The following is a 19,908-nucleotide window of genomic DNA, read 5'->3' as shown; positions in this document are numbered from 1 at the left end:
ATGCTAAGTTTTCAATGTTTTTTAAGCAAAGGTATTCCTCACGAAGAGAACCACCAAACAAGAACCAAGAAATATGATGCAAGAATGCAAATGGTTTGAGCTCTGAACGAACGATGCGATCAAGCTACTCACTTAAGAGCCCCTGATACGTCTCAAACATATCTATAATTTTGATAGTTTCATGTTGTTATCTTGTCAACTTTGGATGTTTTATATACCTTTTATATCTTTTTTGGGACTAACTTATTAATTTAGTGCCAAGTGCCAATCCTGTTTTTCTGTGTTTTTGACTCTTTTCAGATCTGATTTTGGAACAAAGTGCAAACTGAATAAAATCCCCGAAATGAATTTTTCCAGAGCAGAAGTAGATCGGGGGACTTGAGCGCCAAGGCAGGAGGCCCACAGGGAGCCCACAAGCCCTGACGCCGCGCCCAGGCGGCCCCGCGGCGACCAGGCTTGTGGCCTCCCTGTCGCTCCCCTGCCCTAGCTATTTCGCCTATATATTCCCTAAAATCCCAAAAAAAATCAGGGCATCCACGAAAACACTTTTCTACCGCCGCAAGCTTCCGTTTCCGCGAGATCTCATCTGGAGACCCTTCCCGGTGCCCTGTCGGAGGGGACTTTGGAGTTGGAGGGCTTCTACATCAACATCATCGCCTCTCCAATGACTCGTGAGTAGTCCACTTCAGACCTACGGGTCCGTAGTTAGTAGCTAGATGGCTTCTTCTCTCTCTTGGATCTTCAATACAAAGTTCTCCATGATCTGCATGGAGATCTATCGGATGTAATCCTCTTTGGCGGTGTGTTTCTCGAGATCCGATGAATTGTGGATTTGTGATCAGATTATCTATGAATTATATTTGAGTCTTTGCTAATTTATTATATGCATGATTTGATATCCTTGTATGTCTCTCCAAGTCTTGGGTTTTGTTTGGCCAACTAGATCTATGATTCTTGGAATGGGAGAAGTGCTTGGTTTTGGGTTCATACCATGCGGTGACCTTTCCCAGTGATAGAAGGGGCAGCAAGGCACGCATCGTGTTGTTGCAATCAAGGGTAACAAGATGGGCTTTCATCATAGATTTGAGATTGTCCATCTACATCATGTCATCTTGCTTAAGGCGTTACTCTGTTCTTATGAACTCAATACACTAGATGCATGTTGGATAGCGGTCGACGTGTGGAGTAATAGTAGTAGATGCAGAAAGTATCGGTCTACTTGTTTTGGACGTGATGCCTATAGATATGATCATTGCCATAGATAACGTCATGACTTTGCGCGGTTCTATCAATTGCACGACAGTAATTCATTCACCCACCGTCTACTTGCTTTCATGAGAGAAACCACTAGTGAACACTACGGCCCCCGGGTCTATTCACAACTATCGTCTCCACTTTCACTTTTACTTTGCTTTGTTTACTTTTTGCTTTTAGTTCTCACTTTGCAAACAATCTATAAGGGATTGACAACCCCTTCATAGCGTTGGGTGCAAGCTCTTTGTGTTTGTGCAGGTACTTGTGACTTGACGCGATCCTCCTACTGGATTGATACCTTGGTTCTCTAACTGAGAGAAATACTTACCGCCGATGTGCTACATCAGCCTTTCCGCTTCAAGGGAACACCAACGCAAGGCTCCAAGGCAGCGGGGGAATCCTTTGCATATTTTCCAAGGAAGTCCCTATAGGCATAGCCAGTAGCAGAAGGATTCCTGGCGCCGTTGCCAGGGAAGGTCTTTTGTTGCCGTAGCAGAAGTATTTCTAGCACCATTGCCGGGGAGGATCGCTTTCCAAGGAGTATCAAGACAAGAATAATCTCCCGCCAACATGCCTATTTCTGGCGCCGTTGCCGGGGAGAGATCAAGTGAAGAACTCATCCAAGTAAGTGTCGCAAACTCATATCTTGCATTTACTTTGTTTGCCAGTTGCCTCTTGTTTTCCTCTCCCCCACTTCACCTATTTGCCTTTTTCGTTTTCCTTTTTCATTCGCCCTTTTCTCGCGCTTGCTTTCTGTTCGCTTGTGTGCCATGTGCCTTCAATATGCTTGCATATTCGCTTGCTGAAAATCTAGTGATATGGATCCTCATGCACTTGCTAATCTCTTTAAGAGATCCAATTATGTTGATCCAATTGCTAGTGAGTTGAGTGCACTTGACTATCTTTATGGAGTTTTGCTTCAGATGCATGAATCTGAAAATTGTGAGGAAGAAATTTATGAAGTAATTCACGAGGGCTCCTTGGATGAAAAAGCATGATTGCAATGGTTTCATTATAAATTCTATTAGTGACAATCATGCTAAAAATATGCAAAACCCTAAGCTTGGGGATGCTAGTTTTTCTATGTCCACTACTTGTTGCAATGATCATGAGTGGGGCGATGATTTTTTTGTTATGATCTTGAAAATTTGTTTAAGCCTCATGATGAATATTATATTTGCAATATTATTAAAAGTGGGTTTCGAGAAGTCATGACTTTAGTTGATGATAATCCCACTATTTTTGAAGAGCATCAACTTTGCATGCATATGGATCATGAAAAGAATATCCTATGTGATAGTTACATTGTTGAATTCGAATATGATCCCACATGTAATTATTATGAGAGAGGAAAATATGGTGGTAGAAACTTTCATATCACTAAGTCACCTCTCGTTATGTTGAGATTGCTCTTGTCTCTTTCTTCTAAATTTCATATGGTAACTATTGGTTGTCTTGACAATCTGTTTTCCTACAAAATCCCTATGCATAGAAAGTATGTTAGACTTACATGTTATTTTCACATCCTTTATGATGCTCTCGTTGTGCTTAAATTCTTGTCTTTTGTGTGAGCATCATTGAATTATCAATGCCTAGCTAAGGGCGTTAAACAATAGCGCTTGTTGGGAGGCAACCCAACGAATCTATCCTTTTTCTTTATGTTTTGTGTTTTCCACACTTTCATAAGTCTGTTATGACTGTGTTTTTGTGTTTCTTTTGCGTTTGTGCCAAGTGAAACCGTTATGATTAGTCTTGGGGATGATCGTTTGATCATGCTGGAAAAGACAGAAATTTCCGTTGACGAAAAGAATTTTCATTTTTTTATGTGAGAGGTTTTGAGATGATTCCTTTTGCTGCTGATTGCTACGCAAATTCTTCAGACTGTCGTAATTTTTCAGAATTTTTGAAGTACCAGAAGTATACAGATTGCTACAGACTGGTCTGCTGTTAACAGATTCTATTTTTGTTGAGTTGGTTGCTTATTTTGATGAAACTATGGATAGTATCGGGGGGTATTAGCCATGGAAGATTGAAAATACAGTAACCCAACATCAACATAAGTAGAATTTAAGTTTGCTACAGTACCTAAGGAAGTGGTGATTTGCTTTCTTATACTAATGTTATCACGAGTTTCTGTTTAAGTTTCGTGTTGTGAAGTTTTCAAGTTTTGGGTGAAGTTCTTCAGGACAAAGAGATAAAGAGTGGCAAGAGCTCAAGCTTGGGGATTCCCAAGGCACCCCAAGTTGATTCAAGGATACGAAAAAGCCTAAGCTTGGGGATGCCCCGGGAAGGCATCCCCTCTTTCGTCTTCGATCCATCGGTAACGTTACTAGGGGCTATATTTTTATTCACCACATGTTATGTGTTTTTCTTGGAGCGTCTTGTATCGTAGGAGTCTTTTATTTTTTTTGTGTCACAATCTTCCTTGCTGCACACCTAGAGAGAGAGACATGCACTCACCGTGATTTTGTCGAGCTTCACTTATATCCTTTGGTCACACAATTCAGCTCACATGTGTTTCACTTATATCTTTTGAGCTAGTTGATTTTGCTCTATGTGTTTCACTTCTATCTTTTAGAGCACGGAAGCGCGTGGCGTGGTAGTTGATCTATGCTATGAAAGTATTCTCAAAAGGGGTAGTTATCCAAAGGGATATGAAAACTTTCAACTTCATGTGCATTGAATAGTTAGAGAAGTTTGATTCATCTCAATTAGTTTTGAGTTGTGGTTGTGGTAATATTGAAGTTATATTAGTAAGGTGTTGTGGATCTAGAAATACTTGTGTTGAAGTTAGTGATTCCCTTAGCATGCACGTATGGTGAACCACTATGTGATGAAGTCTGAGCATGATTAGTCTATTGATTGTCATCCTTTGTGTGGCAGTCGGGATCGCGCGATGGTTTATACCTACCAACCCTTCCCCTAGGAGTATGCGTTGAATGCTTTGTTTCGATTACTACTAAAACTTTTGCAACAAGTATATGAGTTCTTCATGACTAATGTTGAGTCCATGGTTTAGATGCACTTTCACCTGCCACCATCACTATCTTCTTTAGTGTCGTGCAACTTTCGCCGGTGCACAAAACCCACCATATAGCCTCCCTCAAAACAGCCACCATACCTACCTACTATGGCTTTTTTCAAAGCCATTCCGAGATATATTGCCATGCAACTACCACCATGACATGTGCCACCACTTCTACATTGCCATTGCATGATCATAAGATAGCTAGCATGATGTTTCCATTGATCTCTATGCCATGCTAGATCATTGTCACGGTACACTACCGAAGGCATTCCATATAGAGTCATCATTGCTCTAAGTTTTGAGTTGTAAGTGTGATGATCATCATTGATGGAGCATTGTCCCATGTGAGGAAATAAAAGAGGCCAGCGAAGCCCATTTACAAAAAGAGGCCAAAGATGCCCACCAAAAAAAAAGAGGCCAAAGAGCCCACCAAATTTTTTTTTAAAAAAATGAGAGAAAAAGAGAGAAGGGACAATGCTACTATCTTTCCACACTTGTGCTTATTAAGCACCATGATCTTCATGATTGAGAGTCTCTCGTTTTTTCACCACCATATAGCTAGTGGGAAATTTTCATTGTATAACTTGGCTTGTATATTCCAATGATAGGCTTCCTCAAAATTGCCTTAGGTCTTCATGAGCAAGCAAGTTGGATGCACACCCACTAGTTTTCTTAAACAGCTTTCACATACTCTTAGCCCTAGTGCATCATTTGTATGGCAATCCCTACTCATTCACATTGATATCTATTGATGAGCATCTCCATAGCTCGTTGATATGCCTAGTCAATGTGACCATCTTCTCCTTGTTTGCCTTGCAACCTCCACCACACTCCATTCCACTTATAGTGCTAAAACCATGGCTCACGGTCATGTATTGCGTGAGAGTTGAAAAAGTTTGAGAAAGTAAAGGTGTGAAAACAATTACTTGGCCAATACCGAGGTTGTGCATGATTTAAATTCGTTGTGCAAGGATGATAGAGCATAGCCAGACTATATGATTTTGTAGGGATAACTTTCTTTTGGCCTTGTTATTTTGAAAGTTCATGATTACCTTGCTAGTTTGCTTGAAGTATTATTGTCTCCACGTCAATAGCAAACTATTGTTTTGGATCTAATGGATCCGAACATTCACGTCACAGAAGAGGAGTTACAAAGGACATCTATGCTAGGTAGCATGGAAGCATCAAAAATTCATTCTTTATCACTTCCCAACTCGAGGACGAGCAGGAGTTAAGCTTGCGGATGCATGATACATCTCAAACGTATCTATAATTTTTGATGGTTTCATGTTGTTATCTTGTCATCTTTGGATGTTTTATGTACCTTTTACATCTTTTTTGGGACTAACTTATTAATTCAGTGCCAAGTGCCAGTTCCTGTTTTTTCTGTGTTTTTGACTCTTTTCAGATCTGATTTTGGAACGGAGTCCAAATGGAATAAAATCCCCGAAATGAATTTTTCCAGAACAGAAGAAGATCGGGGGACTTGAGGGCCAAGGAAGGAAGCCCACAAGCGCTGACGCCGCGGCCAGGGGGCCGCGGCGACCACGCTTGTGGCCTCCCTAGCGCTCCCCTGCCCTATCTATTTCGCCTATATATTCCCTAAAATCCCAGAAAAAATGAGGGCATCCACGAAAACACTTTTCCGCTGCCCGAAGCTTCCGTTTCCGCGAGATCTCATCTGGAGACCCTTCCCGGTGCCCTCCCGGAGGGGAATTTGGAGTTTGAGGGCTTCTACATCAACATCATCGCCTCTCCAATGACTCGTGAGTAGTCCACTTTATACCTACGGGTTCGTAGTTAGTAGCTAGATGGCTTCTTCTCTCTCTTGGATCTTCAATACAAAGTTATCCATGATCTTCATGGAGATCTATCCGATGTAATCGTCTTTGGCGGTGTGTTTGTCGAGATCCGATGAATTGTGGATTTGTGATCAGATTATCTATGAATTACATTTGAGTCTTTGCTGATTTCTTATATGCTTGATTTGATATCCTTGTAAGTCTCTCCGAGTCTTGGGTTTTGTTTGGCCAACTAGATCTATGATTCTTGCAATGGGAGAAGTGCTTGGTTTTGGGTTCATACCGTGCGGTGACCTTTCCATGTGACAGAAGGGGCAGCAAGGCACGCATCATGTTGTTGCCATCAAGGGTAACAAGATGGGCTTTCATCATAGATTTGAGATTGTCCATCTACATCATGTCATCTTGCTTAAGGAATTACTTGGTTCTTATGAACTCAATACACTAGATTGTGACATCCTCGACTTTTGCAACAATAATTATTGTAATTAAGCTACAGTGATCACCCGCTAATGATACCACATCATCGAATTCCCATCTCAGACCCGCGTTGATTCGAGTCTGTCCGGATCCAAAATTTGAAAACAAAAGAAAATTATTTTATAAATTCATGTTAAATATCAAAAGAATATATATATATATAAAGAAAGTATTAAAAAATCATAGTGATAAAAGGAAGTATAAAAAAAGGTATTTAAAAAGAAAAATCAAATAGTAAAATAAATAATGAAAGAAAGAAAAGAAAAGAAATTAAAAACAAAGAAAAAAAAAGAAATTAAACTCCCCCCTTGGCCCAACTGGGCCTCAAGGCCCAGCCGGCCTCTCCAACCCCTCTCAAACCCTAGGGCGAGGCCCCCCTCCCCTGCCTCGTTCCCTCCCTCCCTTGGCAGCCCCGCCACCCCCCCACGCTCCCCCTCTCGGGTCCCACCCCCCCCCATCGACAGCTCCCCACGAGGGGCTCTCTCTCTCTCGTGATTCTCTCCCACCGAGACCCCCACGACACCAGAGCCCCTCGCCTCCCCACCCGAAGCCTCTCCCTCCCCTCGCTCTCGGTCCCAACCGAGACCGAGCCCCCCCCCCTAGATCCCCTCTCTCTCCTCCCGCCGGCGAGCCCCTCCCCACTCCACCGGCCTCCCTCCTCGCCGGCCTCCCATCCCCACCCCGACCGGCCACCTCGCCTCCACCGCCGGCCTCCCTCTCCTCTCCCCACTCGCCCCCACCAGATCTGGCCGGACCACCTCGCCGGCCTACACCCCCATCCCGGCGACCACCACCCTCGGCCGGCCCCTTCTTCACCCGGAGGGCCTCACCTCGCTAGCCGTCCAGCCGGCCCCGACCTCCGGGAGGCTTCTCCGGCGACCGTCCTCACCAGCATCACCACCACCGCGTCATCACCACCGTCAACCCCGCCTTTCCCGCGAACTCCGGCTTCCTCGGGCCGTCTCGTCAACGTTGGTGAGCCCCTCCTCGGGCTCCTCCCACCGTCGCGTTCCCCTCACCGTCCCGGTTCCGTTCCGGCAAACGGGACCCCGATCCGTCGATGGTAGTGACCGGTAGGAGGGATTGAAGTTTATGTTCTTCTATGTTGAAGGAGTTAGCAAAGAGACTCTCTGTTATATTTGTTAACAGAGAGAGGGAGATGAGAGTTTTGAGAGGAATAAAAACAAATGTTGTATTCTGTATGTATGTATGTATGTATGTATTTGGTACCCGTATTTATGTAAGTATTTGCGTATATAGGTATGTGGAGAAATACGACATTTGTATGGTTATGTATGTGTAAAAAAAATGAGTATATAGCCTTAGGTCACTTACCGGTGGGGCCAACGCACCCGCTGTCTATGACAGGGAGGCCCCACGCGATAGTAAAAACAAAAATAAAAATAATGTTTTTATTAAATAAATAAATAGATATATTAGTTAAATTAATTAATTAAAATAATTAGGGTATGTCACGTGGGTCCCCCACTAAATTAATCTGATTAATTAATATTTAATCTTAATTGAAACTTGTGCCTATGACGTTCGGGACCCGCTGGTCAGTTGACCAGTCAACTGTTGATGTCAGCATGACATCATGCTGATGTCATAATAGCCTTTTATTAAATCATTTAAATCTGTTTTTAATTCCTAATTATTGAATAAAACTTTAAAAATTAATATTAAATAATCCGTAAGTCAAATCAAAATATTTTCAACACGAAAGTTGATCAGCAGAACGAGACGAACCCGGATACACGGTCCATTCGTCTGTCACGCGTCCCTAGCATAGCAAACTTGGAACATTTCCATCGTTTCCAGTATAACCGGTAGTAGCCCGAGACCCGGAAAATATCGTCAGATATTCTTCGGACCCGTCTATGACGGATGTTGCTGCGTTAGCTCATGTCTAGCCTGCATCTTGCCATGTCATGCTTTGTGTTGCATCGGTGCTATTATTTATTGTTTCTTCCCCCTCTTCTTACCGGTAGACCTCGAGACTGACGCTGCTGCCGGGTACATCTACGACCCTGCCGATCAGTCCTTTGCCGCAGAGCAGCAAGGCAAGCAAACCCCCACCCCCCCCCCTTGATCATTCCTATATCGCCTATGTCTTTCTTCCTACTGCTTGCATTAGTATTTTGCTTCTGTTGTAGTTAGCTCCTATATCTGATGCATAGCCTGTTTTTGATGAACTGCTACTTTCAGTCATGTACCTTTAATATGCTTAGTATAGGTGGAGCAGTCATCCCCTCTGACCCCGTAGTTCAGTTGCCCCGCTTGTTTTCAAATCTCGATCTCTGATCGACGAGCCAGACCCGACACAGCACATACACCCCCTTCGTTGTACAACGCTATAGGGATACTATCGGGTATCGAGGGTGACACCTCGCTAAGTACTCCTGATGATATCTCTGTAGTATAGCTAGTCGGTCGTGGTTATCGAGGGTGATTCCTCTTTCACCATTCTCGAAGACGCCTCTGTCGTGCAACCCATCAAGTGTGGGACCCGGAGGGTGATTCCTCTAAGCCCACCTTGACGGGTACATCGTTCGGAATCCAACGAGGGTGATACCTCGGACTCCCCCCCCCCCCCGATGTTACAACCACACAGTTACTCGGCCATGTTACTGGGATCATTGGTGATTAGTTGTAAGACGGGTGGATTCCCGTGAGACTGTGTTGATGGCCTAATTAAAATGCTAATGGATTTGGGTATTTGATCTGGGTTGGTCGGAGACTTTTTCGCACTAACCGGCTACCCGAGAAGAATTATGGGTACTCGGCGTCGCGGTATCAGCCGAAGCTTTTCAGATGCCAACAATGTAGCGGCGCGCGCCCGAGTGGTCCCGAGATGCATCGCGCTTGTGATTAAGGGATGCTAGGACTGACGTCGGCCGCCCACGCCACGTGCAGGAGCGTGAAGGGGAACTGGGCCCACGAACCCTTTGTGCTTAGGATTTAGACCGGCGGGCTGGCCTCTCTGATTAGTCTTAGGTGGGGCTGCGACGTGTCGATATTCCGAGGCCGGGCAGGACCCAGAAAAGTATGTCCGGCCAGAGTGTTATCGGGCGTGACGGGACATGTGGTGCACCCCTGCAGGGATGAAAATTAACTATTCGGATAGCCGTGTCCACGATTACAGGACGACTTGGAGTACAACTACAAATGTTACTTAACTGGAATTAGTTTGCCTCGGGATTGCTTCCTCGCAGGGAGTCGAGGGAGGATCTTTAGGCGTGACTTCACTTTAATATTGCTGCAACAATATGACTATTAATGTGTTACCCCTATTCCACTCTCGTCTATTGTTGCAAGACCCTGAAGATGCTAGTCTTCGATAGGACTAGGCCTTCTCTCTTTATTCTCGCATTGCTGCAGTCAGTCCACATATAACCCCCCCTCTTTGATACCGATGCATAATTAGAATAGTTCTGATGTAAGACTTGCGAGTACTTTGGATGAGTACTCACCGCTGCTTTGCTCCCCCCTTGTCCTCTTGATCCGTTTTGTTGTGACCAGATGATGGAGACCAGGAGCTGGAGGTCCCCACCACCGATGACTGCTACCCCGATGGTGCCTACTACTACGTGGAGGCCGCTGATGATCGGGAGTAGTTAGGAGGTTCCCAGGCAGGAGGCCTCGCCTCGTTCGATCGTTGTATCTTTTGTGCTAGCCTTCTCTAAGGCACCCCCATGTTTATGTCTGTACTCAGATATTTGTTGCTTCCGCTGACTCGTGTGTTTATCGAGCTTTCGTATTCTAGCCCTCGAGGCCCCTGGCTTGTAATATGAAGCTGATGTTATTTTTTTATTTGTGTCTAGAGTTGTGTTGTGATATCCTCCCGTGAGTCCTTGGGTTTGATCGTACGCATTTGCGTGTATGGTTAGCCTACGATTAAACTGAGGGCGTCACAAGTTGGTATCAGAGCCAACTGCCTGTAGGTAGCCCCCTTTCCAACTCCTTGGCCGAAGTTGAGTCTAGTGTTTGAAAAACTTTACTAACACTGATGTTGTGGCTTACGGGCCCACATCTCAATTGGGTGGTATTAGTATCTTTTACTCCTTTCCTATACTCTGGGCTCTACTTTCTCTTCTCTTTCGGGTCAAAGATTTTACTAACTCTAACATTAGGTTCTCGAATCGCATCGATCCGGAGCGCTGGACTAACTACTCTTTCTCCTGAATATATATTACACACACTTTCATTTGACATCCGTCAATCTTATTTTCAGATGCGTCCCGCAAGACAGCACGTGCGCCTGACACAGGCCACTGAGACGACTGGGTTCCCGGCCATTTTGGTCGATCTCCTCACCAGGCTGGGATATCGCTGGTACCCCGAGTACACTGTATTCGAGGATTTCCGCGAGTACAACCAGTACCAGTACAAGGCTGAGGTTCGCATCTTCGACCAGAGGGGCGGCGAGACCCTCGAGCGCCACGTGTTCTGTGGTATTGGAGTGTCGGTCGAGATGGCCGTCCATGATGCGGCCTACATCGCCATCACCCGTCTCTGTGGAGCGTACCCTCACCTGGAGGAGAGCCCTTTCAGATACATCCCACATGCTCCTGCTGGGGATGAGACTGGGTCTGATCTCACTACCTATGCTTCTGACGTTCGGGAGCGTAGCGACCGTTCCTACGTCGCTGTCTGCGCCCCCTACGTGACGCGTCGCTACGACGCACGGGATCTGGTGCAGTACACTGAGGCAATGGATCGTGCTCTCCGAGCTCTGACTGTGGAGCTGTATGCTACGCGCGCTCGTCTTTACGACGCATTGACAGAGCTGCAGCCATCACACTGCCCGAGGGTTCCCCCTATGCGCATCCGCGAGCCGAGCAGGCAGAGCTACCATCAGCTCTCGAGTGGACAGATGTTGGGGGTAGAACCCCTGCACTTGGACCTCAGCTACTCGACTGGATGCGGTACCGTTACCAGAGTCACAACGGGACACAGGTTCCTGTCCCTACCTTCTATCACCGCCAGCTACCAGGATTCGTTCGTCCTCTCCGACGTTGATGTAGCCTTATCGCTACATCTCGTTGTGGTACTCTTCCACCGCGTGCCTGCGCGCCGCCTAGTGAGTCCAGGGTATCGTCTAATGCGTCCGGGCTATCGCCAAATTTCGAATTTGTGATCGTTAGCCTGTAATCGAACTTATGTATGGGTCTGTATGTCGAACTCAACTACTATGGAGTATCTATCCCATTTCCCTTTCATTATGCTTAATTACTTCATGAATGTGTGCGATGCCTTTGCAATTACTTTAAGCTAAACTACCCCTGCTAAATATTTAACAGGATGGTTAGACCAGCTGGCCGCCCACGTGCCCCTACCAACGATGCACCACCCCCGCCTCCTGAGTATATGGTGGGGATGATCCAACAGTTTGAGCTGAACCGCCAGTTTATGCAAGGGCTCATCGATCAGTTCCAAAGGCCGAACATGAACCAACCGCAAGGCGTGACACTGCAAGACTTCTGCCGTCTCAACCCTGCAATCTACTGCAGCTCAACTCAGCCTCTTGATGCTGATGACTGGCTCCGTGACATTTCTTATGAGCTAGAGTCTGCCAATGTGCCCCTGGCGAGCTATGTCAACTTTGCCGCCTACTTTCTGAAGGGTCCCGCTGCTCAATGGTGGGACAGCCACAGGCGCTCTCAGCCCGATGGAACTATCATCACTTGGGCAGAGTTCAAGGCTGCTTTCCGTGCTCGATACATTCCCCAGGGAATCATGGACCGGAAGAAGCGTGAGTTCCGCAACTTGGTCCAGGGCAACAAGACTGTGGATGCTTATCAGCGGGAATTTCTGGAATTATCTCGCTATGCTGAAGAAGACATTGCGACTGATGCACGCAGGCAGGAGAAGTTCCGTGAAGGCCTCCACCCTGATATCAAGCTGCACTCCTCGTTCACGACTATGCTGATTTCGCCACCCTGGTGAACAAGGCTATTCAGGTGGAGACTGGTCTGCAGGAATACAAAGTTAGCAGCAAGCGCAACCGTGACATGGGCTCATCTTCGGGCTCATCTGCAAAGAAGCGGAAGATCTGGATTCCCAACAACATGTACCATGCACCTGCTCCTACCCCACGGCCGTCCTATGCTGCACCTCGCCTGCCTCCTCCACCTAGGCAGCCAAGGCTTCCAGCTCCACCGCCTCGAGTTCCTCCTTCCCGTCCTAAGGACGGGCCGTGCTTCAAGTGTGGCCGTCCAGGTCACCGTGCTAGAGACTGCAGGCAGAATCCGAATCAGCTGACACTTCCCGCAACTGGCAGTGGCAACAACCAGAACCGCAACTTCAACGCTAAGCCTGCTTATGTTCGTGGTCAGGCCAACAACATTGATATGGGTCAAGCTCAAGACCAGCCTGCTACCGTGATGGGTACACTTCTTGTTAACTCAGTACCTGCTTCTGTATTGTTTGATACAGGAGCATCGCATTCCTTTATGTCGGAAAATTTTGCATACATGCATGACATTAGGAGCGAAGAGATGAACATCCTGATAGTGGTAAACACCCCTGGGGGCGAATGCCGAACCTCTGTGGTTTACCCCCATGTTCCAATTTAAATTGAAGGATTAGAATTCCTTGCCAACCCCATCCTACTAAAGTCATCCAACATTGATCTCATATTGGGGATGGACTGGTTGAAAGCTCATACGACATCGATCGTTTGTGCCACCAAGACCATCCACCTCCTGCACCCTTCAGATGAAGTAATAAGCTACCATGCGCATCTCGTCCGTAATGCTGAGGCACAACTGTATGCTTTGAATGCATTAAATGTGTCGCCTCTGGAAGGGATTGAAAACATACCAGTGGTCCGAGAATTTCAAGATGTCTTTCCAGAAGAACTTCCGGGGATCCCCCCTGCTTGAGCTGTCGAGTTTGTCATTGACTTGGTACCCGGTACCACTCCTATTGCCAAGCGTCCTTATAAAATGCCACCACATGAACTCCTTGAACTTAAGCAAGAAATTGACAACTCGCTCCGTCTGGGTTTCATCCGTCCGAGTTCCTCTGCTTGGGGAGCACATTCTCTCTTTGTTAAGAAGAAGGATGGGACAAATCGATTGGTTCAAGACTATCGTCCTATCAACCAGACCACTATTCAGAACAAATATCCTCTCCCTCGGATAAATGATTTTACGATCAACTTGCTGGTTCCACCGTTTTCTCTAAGCTCGACTTGAGATTGGGATACCACCAAATCCGTGTTCGCAAGGAGGATATTCCAAAGACCGCCTTTGTTACTCGATATGGATCATACGAGTACACCGTCATGTCCTTCGGCTTAACCAATGCACCGACAACCTTCTCTCAATTGATGAATTATATATTCATGGACTACCTCGACAAATTTGTCGTGGTATACCTGGATGATATTCTGGTGTTTTCTAAGAACAAAGAAGAGCATGTTGAACATCTTCGTCTTGTACTGGATAAGCTTCGGGAGCATAAACTCTATGCGAAGTATTCCAAATGTGAGTTCTGGCTAGATGAAGTGACTTACCTTGGTCATGTGATTTCCAAGGATGGTATTGCGGTCAACCACGAACGAATTCAAGCTATTCTTGACTGGACTCCCCCGAAGAATGTCAAGCAAGTCAGAAGTTTTCTCGGACTCGCCAGCTATTGCCGTCGATTCGTCGAGAACTTCTCCAAGATTGCGAAGCCCTTAACCAACCTTCTTCACAAAGGTGTTAAGTATGAATGGACTGATAAATGTCAGGAAAGTTTCCAGGCGCTCAAGGACAAACTGACGTCCGCTCCAGTACTTGCTCCTCCAGATACGAAAAGGGATTTCGTCATATACTGTGATGCTTCTCGTCAAAGAATAGGTTGTGTCCTAATGCAGGATCGCAAAGTGATCGATTATGCTTCACGTCAACTGCGTGCTCATGAAGAGAACTACCCAGTTCATGATCTCAAGCTTGCCGCAGTCATTCATGCATTGAAGGAGTGGCGACAATACCTTGTCGGTAATCGCTGTGAAATCTACACTGACCATCAAAGTCTGAAGTACTTATTCACTCAACCGGAGCTGAATCTGCGTCAACAAAGATGGATGGAGCGTATAGCAGATTTTGACTGTAGTATATCATATACCCCTGGCAAAGCTAACATAATGGTTGATGCCTTAAGTCGCAAGTCATACTGCAACCACCTCCAGGTTCATCAGGTTCACGATCGTCTGCAAGAGGAATTCCGTAAGCTGAACCTCCACATTGTTCCTCAGGGTTACCTTGTCCCCCCTCCTCAAGAGTGTCAAAAGATGAACCTTCATGTTGTTAATCAGGGTTCCCTCAGTAACCTAGTGGTTGAACCAGATCTTGTGAGCTCCATAAAGAATCTGCAAGACTTTGACGATGATGTCGACAGGAATAAGAGCTATATTGCGAAGGGTAAACCCTCCTTTTTCACTATTGATGAAGGTGGTGCCTTGTATTTCAAGGGTCGCCTATTCGTCCCAAATAAGAAGGAAAATCTCAGGATGAATGGAAAGGTGATGGAAGAAGCTCATGACACACCATTGTCTATTCACCCGGGTAGTACCAAGATGTACCAAGACATCCGGCAAAGATTCTGGTGGCCCAATATGAAACAAGACATTGCACGCTATGTGGCAGAATGTGATATATGCCGGCGTATCAAAGCAGAACACCAAAAGCCTGCTGGAACTCTGCAACCTATCTCTATTCCCGAGTGGAAATGGGACCACGTTGAAATGGACTTCGTCACTGGTTTTCCCAGATCTCAGAGAGGTAATCATGCTATTCTTGTCGTCATTGATCGACTGTCCAAAGTTGCGCATTTCCTGGCCGTCAAGGAAACGATTAATGCTAGTCAGCTGGCAGATCTTTATATGTCAAGAGTTGTTTCACTTCACGGTATTCCGTTGGTAATCAGTTCGGACCGTGGCAGCTTGTTCACTTCAAAATTCTGGGAAAGTTTTCAGAAGGCTATGGGGACTCATCTGTCCTTCAGCACTGCATTTCATCCTCAATCCCAGGGACAAGTTGAACGAGTCAACAAAATTCTCGAGGACATGCTTCGAGCTTGTGTCATTTCTTTCGGTAAGAAATGGGAGGAATCTCTCCCGTATGCCGAGTTCTCTTACAACAATAGCTATCAAGCTAGTCTGAAGATGGCCCCTTTCGAAGTATTGTATGGGCAAAGGTGTCGAACTCCTCTGAATTGGTCAGAAACCGGGGAACGATCACTCTTCGGTCCGGATATTATTCGACATGCCGAAGATCAAGTCCGCATTATTCATAAGAATCTGAAGGCTGCTTAGTCTCGTCAGAAGAGTCAGTATGACCGTCATCATCAAGATATGGTCTATCAACCTGGCGAAAAGGCTTATCTTCGTGTCACACCAATGAGAGGTGCACACCGTTTCGGAATCAAGGGCAAATTAGCTCCTCGTTATATTGGTCCTTTCTCTGTTCTCGAAAGGCGTGGAAGAGTGGCTTATCAATTGGAACTGCCGGCGAACCTTTCTCAGGTTCACGATGTCTTCCATGTTTCTCAGCTCCGTCGCTGCTTCAAGGACCCTATTCGAGCAGTGGATCACGATATGCTTGAACTACAACAAGACCTCTCTTATAAAGAGCATCCCGTCCGCATTCTCGACCAAGCTGAACGTAAGACTCGTCGCAAGGTCACCAAGTTCCTTAAGGTGCAGTGGTCAAATCACTCTGAAGATGAAGCCACTTGGGAACGCGAGGATCATCTTCGTGATGAATACCCCGGGCTCTTTCCCTCTACCTCTTAATTCTCGGGACGAGAATTCTTGTTAGTAGGGGAGAATTGTGACATCCTCGACTTTTGCAACAGTAATTATTGTAATTAAGCTAGAGTGATCACCCGCTAATGATGCCACGTCATCGACTTCCCATCTCAGACCCGCGTTGATTCGAGTCTGTCCGGATCCAAAATTTGAAAACAAAAGAAAACTATTTTATAAATTCATGTTAAATATCAAAAGAATATATATATAAAAAGAAAGTATTAAAAAAATCATAGTGACAAAAGGAAGTATAAAAAAAGGTATTTAAAAAGAAAAATCAAATAGTAAAATAAATAATGAAAGAAAGAAAAGAAAAGAAATTAAAAAAAAGAAAAAAAAAGAAATTAAACCCCCCCCTTGGCCCAACTGGGCCTCAAGGCCCAGCCAGCCTCCCCAACCCCTCTCAAACCCTAGGACGAGGCCCCCCCTCCCCTGCCTCGTTCCCTCCCTCCCCTGGCAGCGCCGCCACCCCCCCCCCCCCCCCCCCATGCTACCCCTCTCGGGTCCCACCCCCCTCCCACCGACAGCTCCCGACGAGGGGCTCTCTCTCTCTCGTGATTCTCTCCCACCGAGACCCCCACGACACCAAAGCCCCTCGCCTCCCCACCCGAAGCCTCTCCCTTCCCTCGCTCTCGGTCCCAACCGAGACCGAGCCCCCCAGATCCCCTCTCTCTCCTCCCACCGGCGAGCCCCTCCCCACTCCACCGGCCTCCCTCCTCGCCAGCCTCCCATCCCCACCCCGACCGGCCACCTCGCCTCCACCGCCGGCCTCCCTCTCCTCTCCCCACTCGCCCCCACCAGATCTGGCCGGACCACCTCGCCGGCCTACACCCCCATCCCGGCGACCACCACCCTCGGCCAGCCCCAAGCCCCCTCGGCCCCTTCTTCACCCGGAGGGCCTCACCGCGCTGGCCGTCCACCCGGCCCCGACCTCCGGGAGGCTTCTCCGGCGACCGTCCTCACCGGCATCACCACCACCGCGTCATCACCGCCGTCAACCCCTCCTTTCCCGCGAACTCCGGCTTCCTCGGGCCGTCTCGTCAACGTTGGTGAGCCCCTCCTCGGGCTCCTCCCACTGTCGCGTTCCCCTCACCGTCCCGGTTCCGTTCCGGCAAACGGGACCCCGATCCGTCGACGGTAGTGACCGGTAGGAGGGAATTGAAGTTTACGTTCTTCTATGTTGAAGGAGTTAGCAAAGAGACTCTCTGTTATATTTGTTAACAGAGAGAGGGAGATGAGAGTTTTGAGAGGAATAAAAACAAATGTTGTATTCTGTATGTATGTATGTATGTATTTGGTACCCATATTTATGTAAGTATTTGCGTATATAGGTATGTGGAGAAATACGACATTTGTATATATAGCCTTAGGTCACTCACCGGTGGGGCCAACGCACCCGCTATCTATGACAGGGAGGCCCCACGCGATAGTTAAAACAAAAATAAAAATAATGTTTTTATTAAATAAATAAATAGATATATTAGTTAAATTAATTAATTAAAATAATTAGGGTATGTCACGTGGGTCCCCCACTAAATTAATCTGATTAATTAATATTTAATCTTAATTAAAACTTGTGCCTATGACGTTCGGGACCCGCTGGTCAGTTGACCAGTTAACTGTTGATGTCAGCATGATATCATGCTGATGTCATAATAGCCTTTTATTAAATCATTTAAATCTGTTTTTAATTCCTAATTATTGAATAAAACTTTAAAAATTAATATTAAATAATCCGTGAGTCAGATCAAAATATTTTCAACACGAAAGTTGATCAGTAGAACGAGACGAACCCGGATACACGGTCCATTCGTCTGTCACGCGTCCCTAGCATAGCAAACTTGGAACATTTCCATCGTTTCCAGTATAACCGGTAGTAGCCCGAGACCCGGAAAATATCGTCAGATATTCTTCCGACCCGTCTATGACGGATGTTGTTGCGTTAGCTCATGTCTAGCCTGCATCTTGCCATGTCATGCTTTGTGTTGCATCGGTGCTATTATTTATTGTTTCTTCCCCCTCTTCTTACGGTAGACCCCGAGACTGACGCTGCTGCCGGGTACATCTACGACCCTGCCGATTAGTCCTTTGCCGCAGAGCAGCAAGACAAGCAACCCCGCCCCCCCTTGATCATTCCTATATCGCCTATGTCTTTCTTCCTACTACTTGCATTAGTATTTTGCTTCTGTTGTAGTTAGCTCCTATATCTGATGCATAGCCTGTTTTTGATGAACTGCTACTTTGAGTCATGTACCTTTAATATGCTTAGTATAGGTGGAGCAGTCATCCCCTCTGACCCCGTAGTTCAGTTGCCCCTCTTGTTTTCAAATCTCGATCTCTGATCGACGAGCCAGACCCGACACAGCACATACACCCCCTTCGTTGTACGACGCTATAGGGATACTATCGGGTACCGAGGGTGACACCTCGCTAAGTACTCCTGATGATATCTCTGTAGTATAGCTAGTCGGTCATGGTTATCGAGGGTGATTCCTCTTTCACCATTCCCGAAGACGCCTCTGTCGTGCAACCCTTCAAGTGTGGGACCCGGAGGGTGATTCCTCTCAGCCCACCTTGACGGGTACATCGTTCGGAATCCAACGAGGGTGATACCTCGGATTCCCGCCCCCGATGTTACAACCACACAGTTACTCGGCCATGTTACTGGGATCATTGGTGATTAGTTGTAAGACGGGTGGATTCCCGTGAGACTGTGTTGATGGCCTAATTAAAATGCTAATGGATTTGGGTATTTGATCTAGGTTGGTCGGAGACTTTTTCGCACTAACCGGCTACGCGGGAAGAATTATGGGTACTCGGCGTCGCGGTATCAGCCGAAGGTTTTCAGATGCTAGCAATGTAGCGGCGCGCGCCCGAGTGGTCCCGAGATGCATTGCGCTTGTGATTAAGGGATGCTAGGACTGACGTCGGCCGCCCACGCCACGTGAAGGAGCGTGAAGGGGAACTGGGCCCACGAACCCTTTGTGCTTAGGATTTAGACCGGCGGGCTGGCCTCTCTGATTAGTCTTAGGTGGGGCTGCGACGTGTCGATATTTCGAGGCCGGGCAGGACCGAGAAAAGTATGTCTGGCCAGAGTGTTATCGGGCGTGACGGGACATGTGGTGCACCCCTGCAGGGATGAAAATTAACTATTCGGATAGCCGTGTCCACGGTTACAGGACGACTTGGAGTTGTGCCCCGGTCTTTTACAACTACAAATGTTACTTAACTGGAATTAGTTTGCCTCGGGATTGCTTCCTCGCAGGGAGTCGAGGGAGGATCTTTAGGCGTGACCTCACTTTAATATTGCTGCAACAATATGACTATTAATGTGTTACCCCTGTTCCACTCTCGTCTATTGTTGCAAGACCCTGAAGATGCTAGTCTTCGATAGGACTAGGCCTTCTCTCTCTATTCTCGCACTATTGCTATCAGTCCACATATAACCCCCCCTCTTTGATACCGATGCATAATTAGAATAGTTCTGATGTAAGACTTGCGAGTACTTTGGATGAGTACTCACCGCTGCTTTGCTCCCCCCT

This window comes from Hordeum vulgare, chromosome 7H, assembly GCF_904849725.1.
Source record: "Hordeum vulgare subsp. vulgare chromosome 7H, MorexV3_pseudomolecules_assembly, whole genome shotgun sequence".
Taxonomy (NCBI): Eukaryota; Viridiplantae; Streptophyta; class Magnoliopsida; order Poales; family Poaceae; genus Hordeum; species Hordeum vulgare.
Note: the sequence above shows the minus strand (reverse complement) of the source record.